We start from the raw sequence: 15,048 nt of genomic DNA, 5'->3' as shown, positions 1-15,048 counted from the left end.
ATTGGCTTTTTGTTTTTATTTCACTTTTTTAGAGCCAATCCAGAAGTATCAAAAGGATTTTCATTTTAAAATATCTTCCCACTGATCTAAGAATGTCATGCATGTTCAATTATTTGCTCCAGCAATCGCCATTCTTTTAAATCATATAACATGCCCAAGTCCTGTATGTGGAGAGCTTTAGCCTCAAAAACAAACACTTCAGGAAGCTTGTAAGTGACAACATTGGTGTAAACTTGTGAAAGTGCCTGCTCAGTGAAAAAAGGCCAATCCTTCCCTCAGTTTTCCTTAGTAATACTTCTGTGTCCTTGAGGTCTCTATCTGGAACAGGTATTCGATAGAAGTAGGGTTTGTGTGTACGAATGGAAAGCAACAGAAAGCATCAGGAGACTCCTCTGTAGAAACCTGCGGTGGGATTTATTCTGTGTAACCTGATCCATCTAAAAGTGAGGCTGAGAGGGTGAGTGCAGGCTCCCTTTATAGGTAGTGGAGAGAAGCAGCCATTTCCAGCAAGCGATGACATCTATCTTGTGACAGGATTAAACCCTAACTTCTAGATGGCTACGGAGAAGTGAGGTAAATCCCTGCTTGAGAGTAAAGCTGCCATCCTTCAGCTTCTTCAAAGCTTCACTCTTTTGGTGGTGGCATAGGTTTCACTTCCAAGCCTACCATTGCTCTAGCTGATGATGCCATTTCTGTATCAGACATGATACAGCTGTATTGGTCATCTCATTTGTACAAAGATGAGGAGTACCTCCACCTGTGTTAAACCAAATGCATCCAACTCAATGAAGGACCTGTTTTTTCAGTTTATGGATGTCACAGCTCAGTCCTGCCCAACTGGGTAAAGACAGCAATAGCTGCGGGGGGACATATTAGGGAGTATATTTACATTGCAGAATGTGAAATAAAGATACTTGGGCTACATTTAAAAGCACATCCTTTTCAGCTGGTTAAACATGTCCATGTGAAATTCTGTCCTGCCTCGCCTTCTAGACAGCTAGCTGGGATGTCTGCGCTTGACACTGCATCTGCCAGCATAGGAATACTCAGTAATTACCCTTTGAAGTAACTGGGCCCTGACTCTTCTCTGTGAGACCAACCTTTAATACCAGGTTGTGCATTTTTTCCTCAAACACACTCACCTTTCATCCCATGCTGCTCCTTGGCTGTGGGAAGTAAAACCAGCTAAAATTACAAAGGTATTTCTTCCAGATCCTAAATTCAGTACAGTCATGAAGCTTGTGAACTATTGGCCTATGGATAAGGCACTTGGTGTACTGTGACCTCTGCTTGTTATGCTAACTGCAAGCTTCATGTTTTTACCATGTTTTCCATGTCATTCCCGTTTCTGTCAGGTCGTTATATTCCTTTCCTCCTTACTGTGTTTCAATATGTGCTGGAATTTGCATGTTACTTGGAGGCAAGGACCATCTTCTTGTGCACATGTGCAGGCAATTTAAGAAATGTGTGAGAGTGTCCTTACTTAATGTTACCCAGCAAGGCACCGTGGGATCCATTTAAGCAAATCCTAGAGATGGCATACTCTACCTCGTAAGCACCTTCAGGGTCAACACCTCCCTGACAAACTTTTCTGTGTGCAGTTTTTCTAAGTGCAACGTTTGTCCTTGCATTGTTTTCACATTGTAGAAGTGCATTTAGGTGTCACCAAACAAAGAAACCCAAACTATAAACTGGGAGTAGATCTGACCTAAACAAAGTCCCGTTTCCAAGGCATATATCCCAAAGAAGGTTATCCAGATCCAGCACTGCAGGCCAATCAAATGAGAAACCAAGAATTGAAAGATTATTGTAGACAAAGTTTATGGAGGAGTACAGCTCTCTGGGTGAAGGATCTTCTCCTGAATCACATTACTTCCACGTTTCAAAACGAGAAGATCGCTACTTCCACTCTTTCTGACTAAAGTTAGAAACACATGCACAAAATAGGCACCTAGATTAATGACCTGTTTTCCAAAACGCTGTAAATTCCCAGCCATCAAAGGCACCTTTCAATCTTCACTTACAAATTTAGACCACAAGGCATAAATGTGTGACCTTTGCTTCCCAATAGCACCTATCCCAATATAGGAATTCAACAGAAAGGCTCCGCAAAAAAATCTTTACCTGGCATGGTTATGGCAGGTGCATATAAACTGCTTAACATAGCAAATCCCTGGAGCTCGGCAGAGATCGGCCACTCCGGGCATGTTGCGATGTATTGACGTGGGGCTGCGTTGGCCGCCCTGGGCATCGCTCACAAGGATGTCGTGGCAGCAGGGAGCTCAGCAAACCTCACCGAACACGCTGCTGAGTTGGGGGACCGTCTGGTGGGACCCTCGGCCAGCAGGGTGGTATTGCCAGCAGCGTTCTAAAGCTGGGACAGGACAGTCTTCCCAAGACACAGGCACTGCAGCTTGAGCAGAGTGTTTTGAAATCCCCAGCTTATGCGGGATTTCCTTGCGGTTATTGACCCTAATCTGACCATCAGAATTGCCATCAAGTGAGAAGGCAGCGTAGTGAGATTACAGCTCCTTCTCACTGTAACTTTTCGTTGACAGTGGGCTAAAAAACATCATCTGCTAAGGAGACATAATATAAAACGCAGGCATGAGCCATGACACAAGTGCCCTGGTGCAGAAGGAGCAATGGAAAGACTTATCTGTATTCCAGAAGATTATGAGGCAGAATGAGCAGCAGATCTGTTCTGGCTCGTTTAATATGAACCGTAGAATTTAATTCAGCCAGTTTTTGGATTAATTCAGTGACTTACATTTGGTGAAGTCCTATCTTTCATAAAGACTTGAACTGAAGATGGCAAGAGACAGAGGATAAAGAATCTCATGGGGTTTGTTCCAGCCGTTAATCATCCTCATGGCTAAAAGGTGTGTTGTGTTCAATGTGTCCAAATGCAACTTCCAGGCACTGGCTCTTGTCACACTTCTCTGTTTCGTTCAATAGTCCTTTGCTACTTCATATTTTCTCCCTTTTAAGACACTCATATCTTACCTGCTGGTTTATAAACATACCACTTTATCTTCTTTTTAACTAGCTAAACAGATAACTCTCACTGGAATGCACTTTTTCTGGCTTGGAAGTAAGTACTAAGGCTGTTCACTGCACTTGCAAGCATATCTTGACTTTTCTGGAACGGGATACTCGCATCCAGCAAAACAACAATTTGTGTTTCTCACTGTAGGAGTTGGAGCATTCACAGAGTCCTTCGGGGCCTCCCGGCATGAAGGTTAGTTCTGCATAAATCAGGTTGTACTTCTCATATCGAGTTCTTCCTGAATCTGGGCTGTATTCAATTGTTTCAATTCAGAGTACAGAGCATTACCAAATTAAAAAAAAAAAATTAAGACAACACTCCTTCATGTCCACAGTAGCATTCTTTCTAGCCATGCATCTTTTTAACAAACATAAAATATTTTAAGGAGGAACTATTTAAATTATATCTGCAGTAATACAGCTACTTTCATTCCTTAAAACCAGGCTTTTTGATGTCTGGAAGTGCAAAGGAGCTTCTAAACGCAAATCTCTCTAAATGGACATAAAAATATATAGTCAATACTTCTTTTTTTCCCCATGTCCTGCTTTTAGGCTGAGAAGTGATGTGTTAAGTTACGTCAGGGATGGTCCAAAGCTCAGTCCTAATGATCTGGTGGGTTGCTTATAGAGAAAAGGTGAAGAGATCCTTAAGGAAAGAAGTGGTGGTTGTGTTCAGTGAATCACAGATTGCTTGCTATTGCTCTGAAAACTGTATATATGATAATTCTTTTATTAGGGATTATAGACTGTTGAATTACTTGTTAAATGCAGTAGGAGCATTACTGCAGGTCAAAGAGGACTCATTGGTAAAAATTTCTGCAATCCATAGCTTTGCTTAATGGCCGGTTTTAGGGTTTCTGTCTCAGAACAAGCTACTGCACATAAAATTCAAGAGGGAGAAAAAATATGCAGAGATATGAAATGTGCTTTCAGAAATATTTACAAGATCTTCCAAAGTCATAATTATTTGCATTTGTCCCTGGAAAGCAGATATACCAGTGTTACAGCCTTCAGCCTTTCAGCAAGGGTAAGACATTGAAACAGATTTAAAGAAAATAATAATTTAATACTGTCATATACATAGAAAGTGTTGAGCTCAAAGGGTTCCATTAGACTCAGCAGAGGAAAAAGAAAGTTTTAAGAAATTATTATTCCTTTTAAATATAATTATTTTCCTTAAGTAACATCTTGAAGAGACTGCAACTGCCTGGGCTGGCTGTGGTATCTCTACAGCAGCCTGTTGGATTAACCGTACAGGACATTGAAAAGAGTTATTCCAGGTTTCACACCAGTGCTAGAAAACATAAAATTACACCAGACACAAACTGCATTAAGTAGCTAAGAACCCAGGCTAACATGTTAAAATGACCTTCTTACTGCGAATTTAATGTTTTTCAAGCAAAGTCATGATCCTTAGCCACTGATATAAATGGATTTGCTATTGACAGTAGCAAAAAAAATTAAGGCTCATGTATGGTTCAAGGCTTTTTGCAAAGGGATTTGGCACACTTAATGCAGTGATAAAACAAAAGCAGCGTTGAACATGTAATAGGTACACAGAGAAGGGACAGGAGTTGAATGAAAGAAAAGGTCATGAATTTCAGAAGAAAGTCCCTCTTCCCACTCTACCTTTTCTGTTTTTCCTGTTCTGTTTCCTCCCTTCCTCCCTTCCTCCCTTCCTTCCTTCTGCCTTGCCCATTCTAGAAGGCAGTTGTATATTTGCTGAGTTCCTCTTTACCAAGATTATAACTCAGCTCATGCTGAGTTATGCATAAGCTTACGTATCTTTCCTGGGTACAGATATTCAGATAGGTGAAGTCAGGCCTTAATTAGGATCTTCAAGGATTTCTCCAACCGACAAGACACTCACAGGGGCTGCCTTTACCATGGGAAAGCCACGCTCACTGTGGCTTCTCTGCTGTTAAAAAGAGAAGCTCTTTTAAGCAGATGTTGACGAGACCATCACTTTTATCATACTACGTTTCCTTTTAGGACACGCATATGTGAGCAATGAGAAAGGCGAGAGGACACAGCCTGTGTACTGGAGACTTGCATATATGCATATGCTGTTGCAAATCCTCCATCACTTGGCGTTTTCGTGACTGTTCTCCAGTCTCCTTTGCTTTGTCACCCACCTTGTTCCTACGCCTAAGTACCTAATGGTGCCGTGTTCCTGAAGAAAGGCTTGTGCTGCTCCTTAGACAGGGCAGAAGGAAATTCGCCTACTGCAGAGGGAGATCCTGTCTGACAAAATTTGAATATCCAAGTAAGGCAGACAAGTTCCCTTGTGGGAATACTCCTCTCCTCTGACATGCCCAACCGGTGAGTTTGCCTACGTTTTTGAAACTGCCATACCTCAAAGAGTGAGGTATAAACTTGCTGCATGAGAAGGTTTGGTATTCACTGACTACTGAGTCTTTCCAGAGCTGGGGAAGGAGTCAGATCATGATCTCAGTCTGACTTTCTCTTTGACAGAGCTTTTCAAAATCATGAGCAACCCTAATAGCTGCTTATGAAAATTAGAGTATGAAAATTAATCATAATGTGCATCACCTCTTTTCATCCAGCTATCAAAACTGGGAGTGAACTTAGAAACTCCCATTTTACAGAGAAGGAAGCGTATGAGTGAACGGATGAAGCTGAAAGAGGAGGCGAGTCCCTGGCTTCTCCCTACCTGCTCACTACACCTCCCATAGGTGCCTGTCTTGCTGCTCTTGGCTGTCATTTGTGACAAATGTTATTAAATACAGCTATTCCTAGCTGTCCATGGGCAGAGCCCATGGATGCCACCCCGGGCTGAATACTTCTCAGGTACGCTAGATACATCCAGGGACCTAGGCAAGTGCTGGTCCAAATGGCTTCTGTGTCTTAGGGGATATGGAGATGGTGAAGGGGAGGTGCAAGTGCATTTTCCATACTCAGCAGCAGCCTCAGCATGCCACCTGCTTGTGTGTCATCAGATTCTCCCAAAAAGGGCTGTGCATGAGGACCTCCCCACTCACAATCTGTTCCTGAGATGTGCTACTCCCAGGTGAAGAGTTTTGTTATAGAGGGGGGTCAACCAGAGCACGTTTGAATCTCAGCAGCCTGAGATTCTCCGCTTGCGCCCTTCTCAGATCAACCGTTCCAAGGCAGGACTCCACCACTCTGTTGTGACTTACTCAGTAAAGCTGTGCTACAGCCAAAGAAAAAAAGCTCTGATTTCGACAGCAAGCAGAGATGAGATCCTATAAGTTCAGGCTATGCCTGAGGGATGAGTGGTGAAAGATGTCTGGAAGAGGAGCTAGTAGCAAAGTCCACGATGCTGATGTGCCTGAAAGAACAGATTACAGGACTTTGAGAGAGTTTTAAGGGTTACTCAGATTATGTACTCCTGTATATCAGCAGTGCTGGCAATTTGCCTTCTACATAGTGGCAGTGCGTACCAGCTTAAATCCACTTTGTAGCTTCCTAAAAAAAGAATGCATTTTCTTAAAGAGCTTCAAAGAAAAACAACTTAAACTCAATACAACTTGGCCCATCCTTGAGACAGGAAGAAATCAGCCAGTTATTTTGTTACTAAGTTCAATAAAAATAATTACTTTACTAATACATAATAGTACCCTGACTTAAAACCTTAGCCATATGGATGAGAACTGGAAGAAGTCATTAGCAACACAGAGGCAATTTTAACAGTTCTGTGCTTGATTCCCGTGGAGAATTTCATATGTCAGTCACATCTCATAAACAAAAAAATTTTTGGCAGTCCTATGGAAAGTAGTATATATATAGATAAACTCATTGGCTTGCTTTCACCCAAACTTGTTTTGATATAAGGAGATAAATACATTAGTTGTTTTATGAGGTTTTTTTAATTCAGATTTTTAGCTGGGACAAGTCAGTGCACCTTCAGTGATTCAGATCTGAATTACATTCACACCAAAGTCAAGGCAATGCACTTCAGTGGAGCTACACTGATTTATACTTGCTGAAAATCTGGTGAATTTTTCAAAGTCTCTTTTGTAGTGATATAAATGCAGTGCGAAGTCAGTGAGAAATCATGGATACATGAGAATTTTATTATATAGCTGTAACGCATATGTATGTGGCTCTGTAACTAAAAATGTATGAATACATGTTTTACTCCCCAGTGTTTGTCACAGGATAATTGTAAGGGAATACAACTGAGTAACCCAAAGTCCACTCATTCCTTATGAGTGCCACTCCTGGTGCCACTGCATCTGTAGGTAAAGGTGAGTCCTTATACAATCCTCATGTTCCCTCTGTATTGTTGTGGGAATTGTAGCTCAGCCAGGTGTGGAAGCTCACATAGATCTGACCACCAGCTCAAGCAGTTGTCCATCAGCCCAGGCTCCCCTCCATTGTGACTGTGGTAACAGCCCTTGGCAGAGCCTCCTGGGGTACCAGACCCCTGGAGCACCAAATGCCTCATCCCCCAGCCTTCTGGTGTGCAGGAGAATGGGCAGGGTGGCAGGAGCCGCCAAAGATGAGAGGAAGAAGAAACATAAATGTTAAAAAATGAAGAATTAAAAGTGAGGGACAGTAGGACAAGAATTAATACAGGCAAGAGATGCGAGATAAATCATGTAGACCAAAGAGGCATGGGCAGAGATAGAGATGACAATAAAACTATGCCAGGGCAGAGACCAAAGGAGTAAGAATAGTTTGTATGTGCTTGTAGGGGAAGGTTTCTACCCAAATCTAGATATCACAGCTTTGAAACTGTCTCTGGGTTGTAGTTCTCGATGGTGCCTCTCCGATAATCTACCCCTGCAGACTGCAGAGTTGGTCCTTCTTGGCACTGGCAGTTTGTCAGTGGGTTTTTCTGCTTCCTCTTCTTATTGTGGATAAATGACGAAATCTGTTCCATAGGGAATCAGTCATGGGAACAGTTTCCCTATACGAGTACCTGTGGCACAAGTAGTACTGCCAGCAGCATGAATTAGCTCTGGTTTTCAGGACATACAAAGAATTAGTTGGCACTTATGTTTCTATTCCCTTCTAAGAGTCGTCACAGGTGTATTGTTTTATGTCTTGTTAATCACGTGCACCAGCACAGTTTTTGTTTTCTTCTGTTTACTCTGACTTCAGACAAAAAGTGGCTTGCTATGGCATGCAAAGGCAGTATCCTAGGAGAGAATGATGTAAATGTCTACGTGGATTCATGTAAATAGCAGTTTCTACTGCTGGTGGTATTGGTATTCCCATGAATGCAGCTCTCAGTGGAAATAACACAATGGAAGAACCTTCTACAGCATTTGCTACGTATTTCAGCCATTCTCTGCTATCAACAACAGGGAACTGTGAAGCCAAGATTTCCTGCTCAGGAAGAGCAGTTTAAAGACTGCAAATTTGATACGTACGGTTTAGTGCTTGAATTTCACTCCTGAATGGATTCAAAATAGCTTTTTCCTTGCAAGATGAAATTTCCAGTTGACAAACAGCCTGACTTGGGGCCCAATCGCATGCTAGGAAAATATTGTATATCAGCTTTTTCTGAGAAAAAAATAACCGTAGTGAAACTTATCTTTTAGAATAACCATGCAAAATATCACTGATGGGCAAATGTTTGGTGATTAGTGTTTATCATGGTTCCTTTTAAAGTAGTGACTTCCTTTTTTATGCTGAACTTTCTCTAAGTTGGTGACACAATGTTATCTCAAGACCTTTCAGCCAGATAAGACCATGGAAGTTTCCTCAAAAATGGTCTTCTGTCTGTGGATTTAGCATATATTTGGGGTAGGGAGGCACTGTAGGAAGCAAAACACTGACTGTATTTAAATTACTTTTTAAAGTAGAATTCTTAAAAGTTGATGTTGGTTAGGGAGTTGACCTGAAAGTTTTTGGAACCATTGACATAGGCCTCATACCAGATTTGTCCAAAGGCTTTGGACAGATGCGCTGGAAAGCAAAAAGCAGAGCCCTAAAAAAGATAAGGAAAATTAATGTTCTAAAATCTCTGTGACCATCCACCTTGGACAGACAAAAGTTGCAGCACTAAAAAAGTACCCCCTACCAACACATCACTAGTCATCCTGAGTGGAGCAAAAGTCTGCTCAAGAGATGTGGTATCCAGCAGATCACCATCTGGCTTATTGGCTGCAATCCTTGCTTTTACTTTGTACAAATCCAGAAGCCTGAAAGAGCTGATATGTTTTCAGAATCCAGCTATCTTCAGAAATTTATTATTCTTTTTTTTTTTCTCCTCTGTTCTTCTATGCTCTGAAATGCCATGGTCTCTTTATGTTCCTTAATCTTATGTGTGAAAGCAGGCGTATTGAATGCATGCATATGAGCACATGTAGCGTCAATCTCAAGAAGGCTTTACTATTGAAATATTATTTTATAAAATTGGTTTTTAGAGTGTAATGTATGCTTAAAAGTGTGAAAATAATCAGTTATCTACAACCTTTGGTAAATAAAATTTTCAAACTTCCTATCAAATTGGTAAACATCTGTGAGGGTGGAGGCAGGGAAAGGTAACAACTAGATTTTCAAGATTGCCAATATAATTTTCAAAAGCACCAGAGGAGACTGTGTGTTTGAGTACTCAACCATTTAATGGCATAATTGTAAGAAGAAAGCTTTAATAATCATCCCTGAGACAACTGGATTGTCAGATGGTAGTTTTATTTCAGCATACAGAAGGTTAACATTCTCAATCACAACTTGGCAGGTTTTGGAAAAATTTTTCAGCTATACTTTCTAAACAGAGGAGAACTCTCTTCTTAGATTATTTTTAAAATGCATAAGTACTGATTATTTTTCAAGTAATTTGACTAAATTTCTTTATAATATTGAGTGTCATCTGACTTTGGTATGACAGTCGTAATTCATTCTGAATTAATTATATTAGCAGATTATAACAATATTTAATTTTGTCTTTTGTTTAAGTGTGTGAATTAATTAATTGAATAGATACTGACTTTCATTTCTTGCAACACTCCGGACCTATGAGGCTGTGAGCTGGTCAGCCTAAACACCTGACCAGCTTCCCCCAATGTTCTTTCCTGATCCCCATCCAATTTCCCAGGACTTTCCCACCTATTGAGTTGTTCTGGTTGAACTAAGAACAGTGAAAAGCTCTGATTTAAAATACTTAAATTTAAAACATTCTGCCTTAAGCTGAAGTTTGCCTACAGCACTCAGGAACTGACTGAAGCTGAACCTAAGCTGTGGACAGACAAGATGTGCCAAACCCACCCATGGTTGAAGGTAGCGTCCCAGCTGACCACTCATGCGTCCACTGACACAACAGTGAAGTCACTGGGGACCAGCATAGATGGATGGGATCAGTCTTGGTGTTACTCATAAAGTTTCTTCCTCACTGCCTCCACTGTCCAGTTTGCTGTGCAAATGCCCGAGCTGCTCGTGCAACAGTCTTTCCGCTGCTGCATTCGCAATGGGATGTCTTGAGCAAACCAAAATGGGTGAGAGTTTGCTTTCCACTGCCCAACTGGCAATCACAGAAGCTCAGACCTGATTCATGAGTACCAGGTACAATAGGTTTGGGGAAGACATGTAGGGCATTATTGTTTCAGGTGTCATTCCCCAGTACAGTCCACCCATAAAGCAGAGGCTGAGGACCCTTGTCCTGACTCTGCTGCAGGAATGGTGATGGCTGGCAGGGAGGTGGCGAGAAGCAGAGGGTAAAAAACTCTCCCAGTGGATTGTGAGATGAACACGAACCAAAGGCCTCAATGAATCTTAACCTGAAAAAAAGAGTCTGCAAGTAAATCTGCAGCTGCCGGATTAAACGAGAAAGACCCTGTGTGGAGAGGGAGCCTTGCTGCAGAGCGCCTGTCCCCTGATGTGAAGGGGCTGGGACACTTCCCCTTGCTCGCTCGGGCAGAGCTGTGTGTTCACACAAGCACATATGTGTTTGGTGGCCTCAGCGTCATGTAGTGCAGATCTAGACATAAAGAACTAGCTCCAACAGCGTATTGTTGCAATGCCTGTTTCCCTGCATATAAACCAGAATTTAGGGGCTTGGTTACCTAAAGAGAGCATGGAAAAGGGTCAGAGAATCAGTGCAGGACACAAACATCACACTGAACGAGGTGGTGCCCAATGTCAATGTGCTGCTGCCAAGTGTCCCCATAGTGAAACACTGGATGCACCTGCATTTGCATGTTCTTTCAAAAACATCCCTGTGCTTGCTCCTTGAATTCAAAGTTGATGGAGAGTGTGCATCTCCTATGTGTATATCAATTTAGCAGTTAAGGACACTATGAAGAGACAGAAGTCTTCACACAGCCAGGGACTTGCAAGCACAAAAGCAATGTACTGCATTCTGCTTAAAGGAAAACTGCTCAGTGCTTTTGCATTGGCTTGCTATTAAGTAAAAAAGTTGTAATTTGGCACATGAGTATACAAGTATTCATTTGATATTATATCTGTGTTGCTAATTTCTGGGATGAAAACTAGGGGAGTTCTTCTGGCCTGCTTTGTGAATTCTGAATACCATCTGTATTCCAAAATATCTAAACAAGGACTGTTCATTAGATGCACTAAGAAAGTGTTAGTATTTTACAGAAATTGTTGCATGCATTTCACTGAAGTGACAGGCAGAGCAAAATCCTGTTTTTTGATTCCCATATGTCAGCTGCTTTGAGCAGCAGGGGTGGACTAGGAGGTTCCCAGAGGTTCCTTCCAGCCTCAACTGTTCTGTGCTTCTGTGACTTGGTGATTTTATGCATAAAACATTGGTTGAGAGAAATGCTGCTTTCCAGCTGTGTCTTATTTTAGCCTTAATCCATTTGAACAACTGGATTTGCTTCGTAATTGACAGCAAAATGAAGATCCTGGTATAAAAAGAAAGACAGACGGGATACTTTCACAGATTCTGAAGAGGGTAGGAAACAGAGAAATTGCAGTTGCATCACTTTCACTAAAAGGAGAAGTAAAAACCACAGGGGAAACCATCAAAACCAACTGTGGCACATCTTCCTGTATGTAATTGTTAGATCTTTTATAGTGAGTAGCTAGCACAACATTTTTTTTTGTCTGATTACCTGTTGGAAGACAGCTGTCAAATGCAAACATCCACAAATTATCTTTTGTTTATGGCAGACGTGTCTTCCCTCCTGTTCAAAACTAAATTCTACCAGTTTGATTTTTAAAAATAAATAAATAAATGTAATGATATTTTTCAGTTAAAGGAAGATAAAAATGATGACAAAGGAGGAGTAATTTAAAGCACCTTTCTATCACACCTGAACTTGGGCATATGTCTTTTCTCTCTGGAGAATTTTGCATCTCCCCTCTAATGTTAAATAATAGGAATGGTGAATCATGTTTTGATCAAGTCTAATTTGTCAGGACTGAGAGTCTGAAATTGAAATTTGTGTCATGCTATCTCCTGAGAACCGTTTCAAAGATGAGTTTTTGTTTCCCCTATTACCCTTGGCCTGCTGCTCGCAGAGGGACGCTGGCCAAATTTAACAGCGACGCGCCGGTGCCCACTGGGTCCTATTGGCAGTGCCTGCGAGCCGCAGCGGTCACAGAATCACAGAATGATTAGGGTTGCAAGGGACCTCTGGAGATCACCTAGTCCAACCCACCTGCTAAAGCAGGTTCACCCAGAGCAGATCGCACAGGAATGTGTCCAGGTGGGTTTTGAATGTCTCCAGAGAAGGAGACTCCACAACCTCTCTGGGCAGCCTGTTCCAGGGCTCTGGCACCCTCAAGGTAAAGAAGTTTCTCCTCATGTTCAGATGGAACCTCCTGTGCTTCAGTCTGTGCCCGTTGCCCCTCATCCTATCATTGGGCACCACCAAAAGGAGTCTGGTCCCATCCTCTTGACACCCACCCTTGAGATATTTATAAACATTGATGAGATCCCCTCTCAGCCTTCTCTTCTCCAGGACGAACAGACCCAGCTCTCTCCGTCTCTCCTCATAACAAAGGTGCTCTAGGCCTCTGATCGTCTTTGCAGCCCACTGCTGGACTCCCTCCAGTAATTCCTTGTGTAGCCACCCACATCAGCCCCTCCACTGGAACCAGTGTGACCTGCCCAGCCCGAGCAGCCCTTCGGGCACCCCACTGTCCCCTTCTGTGCCGGGAGCCCCCCTGCCCTGGGGAGACACGGGAGTTAGTGCAGGGAGGCCTTTGCTCGTCCCTTGCGGCTCACAGATCACCTCAGCACCTGCCCTGGGGTCTCTTGCCATTTCCCCTTTTGCACACTCTTCATTTCAGCAGCCCCCCTGTGCCATTTCTTCATCAGACATAATTTGTCCAGCAGATGAACTGAAAGTAGCGCTGTCCATTTGTGCTTTTTCCGCCATGTGCTAGGTGGGGAGGAACAGCTTCAACTTTTTAATCTAAAAATACAGCCAAGGCATTGTCTTGCAGCTACGTGTCCACACATGCAGTGCCCACAGCCAGAGGAAAGCTCTCGGCTCTCTCGTTGGTCATCCGCAGATATTTGCTTGGGGCCTGTGAATTTTTCGCATCTCATGGAATTGAGATCTTTAAGCTTCTGCAAGAGAAGGGAATCTCGACCTGCTCTACTTACACCATGGGTCAAAAGGAGGAGTAAAATGTGTGTGGGCTTCTGCTACGGACCCACCACATACCGTCTGCACCATCGCCGCACTCCACAGGTCAGGGACCAGAGACCTGACCTTGCTGGCTTCAGATAAGGGCGTATGAAGGTGGTGAGATCTGTGTACCTCTGGTCAAAAGGCAGTCTTTCTGGAAAGGCGCCATCACAGTCACAGGGATGGTATAATGCAGAAGTGCTGTGCTGAGAGATGAATGCACCCAGGAGGAGGAACAGCTGCCAGTCCTTTTAATGGGGCATCCATATAGCACTTCTTATCAACATGCCTCAAAGTGCTTCCCTGCCTTTGATTCCAGATCCTTGTCTGCTCTTTTTTTTCACACCTTCCTATCCACCCTCCAGTAAAGGATGATCCACACTGTGATAATTTCAAAACTCAGACTGTTTCTAAAGGTTCAGATTGGAGAGCAGTAGAGCTCTTTCTAAGATATACAAGAGTACAAGACCTGCAGTTAAAATGAGCCTTTTTTTAATGAGTTGGGTCGAGCATTCTGAGTGTCCCTGGTAGCCTTCCTTTGAGGTTTGTAATGTGACTGGGCCTGGGCAGGAGCCAGAGGGGAGGTCTGAGGGTATCTCAGCCAGTTGCCTGCGCCCCTTCCTCCTGCCTGTGAAATAAGGTCCACACAGGACGTGGCTGCGGTGCCGGCCACCACCTGGGAAGATGACACACTCTGCCTACCAAGCACACCTGGCAGGGGGAAGGCAGGCAAGGAGGTGCACAAACCTCCCTGGTGCTGGTCCATGAAATGCATAGGGTTCTGGGTCATGTTGGAACACACTGTCCTTAGCGGCCCTTTCTTGGGCTTCATCTCTTGATAGCTGTACCTTGCTGTGTGGAGGTGCCTCCTTCCACGTGCTGATGAGCAGTGCTGAAGACGGATTTGCCTGTTCTTGGGCTGGAGTCAAGTGCGGCAGGATGTACTGAAGGCTTACAGCTCTCAGCAGGTGCAATGGGTGTCCACCAGCATGCTGCTGCTCACAGTCCCACCGGCTGTCACCTGCTGAGGTTACGCATGTGCACCATCACCACATAGAAGGCTCTGTTCACACGCACCAGCGAGAGAGTCGTTACCCAGCAGACAAGATACCTGCTCATTTGCAGTTTTCCCTACAAGAAACATGCACTGGAGCTTGTGCCCTTGCACTGTTCTCCACAGTGCAGACCAGCAAAGGGCTTGTTGAAAACACTTCCACCCCAAAGCACAGACACTTGCACTCTTATTACTTGTACTGGAGGAAAGCCTGTTTTTAACTCTTGCCTTTTCTCACTCTCATCTCCTTCATCTGGAGCACTGTGACTTGCACATCTCCTAAGCAACGCCCAAGGAGAGGCCTGCTCAACCAGAGGATAGAGAGGGCAAAGACAGGTGACAGTGAGAAGGGAGACTGTGGCAGGCACAATTTTCACCGAGACCATGGCAAAAAACAGGTTCATG

The sequence above is a fragment of the Caloenas nicobarica genome, chromosome 3 (assembly GCF_036013445.1).
Source record: "Caloenas nicobarica isolate bCalNic1 chromosome 3, bCalNic1.hap1, whole genome shotgun sequence".
Classification (NCBI taxonomy): Eukaryota; Metazoa; Chordata; class Aves; order Columbiformes; family Columbidae; genus Caloenas; species Caloenas nicobarica.
The sequence above is the reverse complement of the archived record's forward strand: the minus strand, read 5'-3'. Positions refer to the sequence as shown.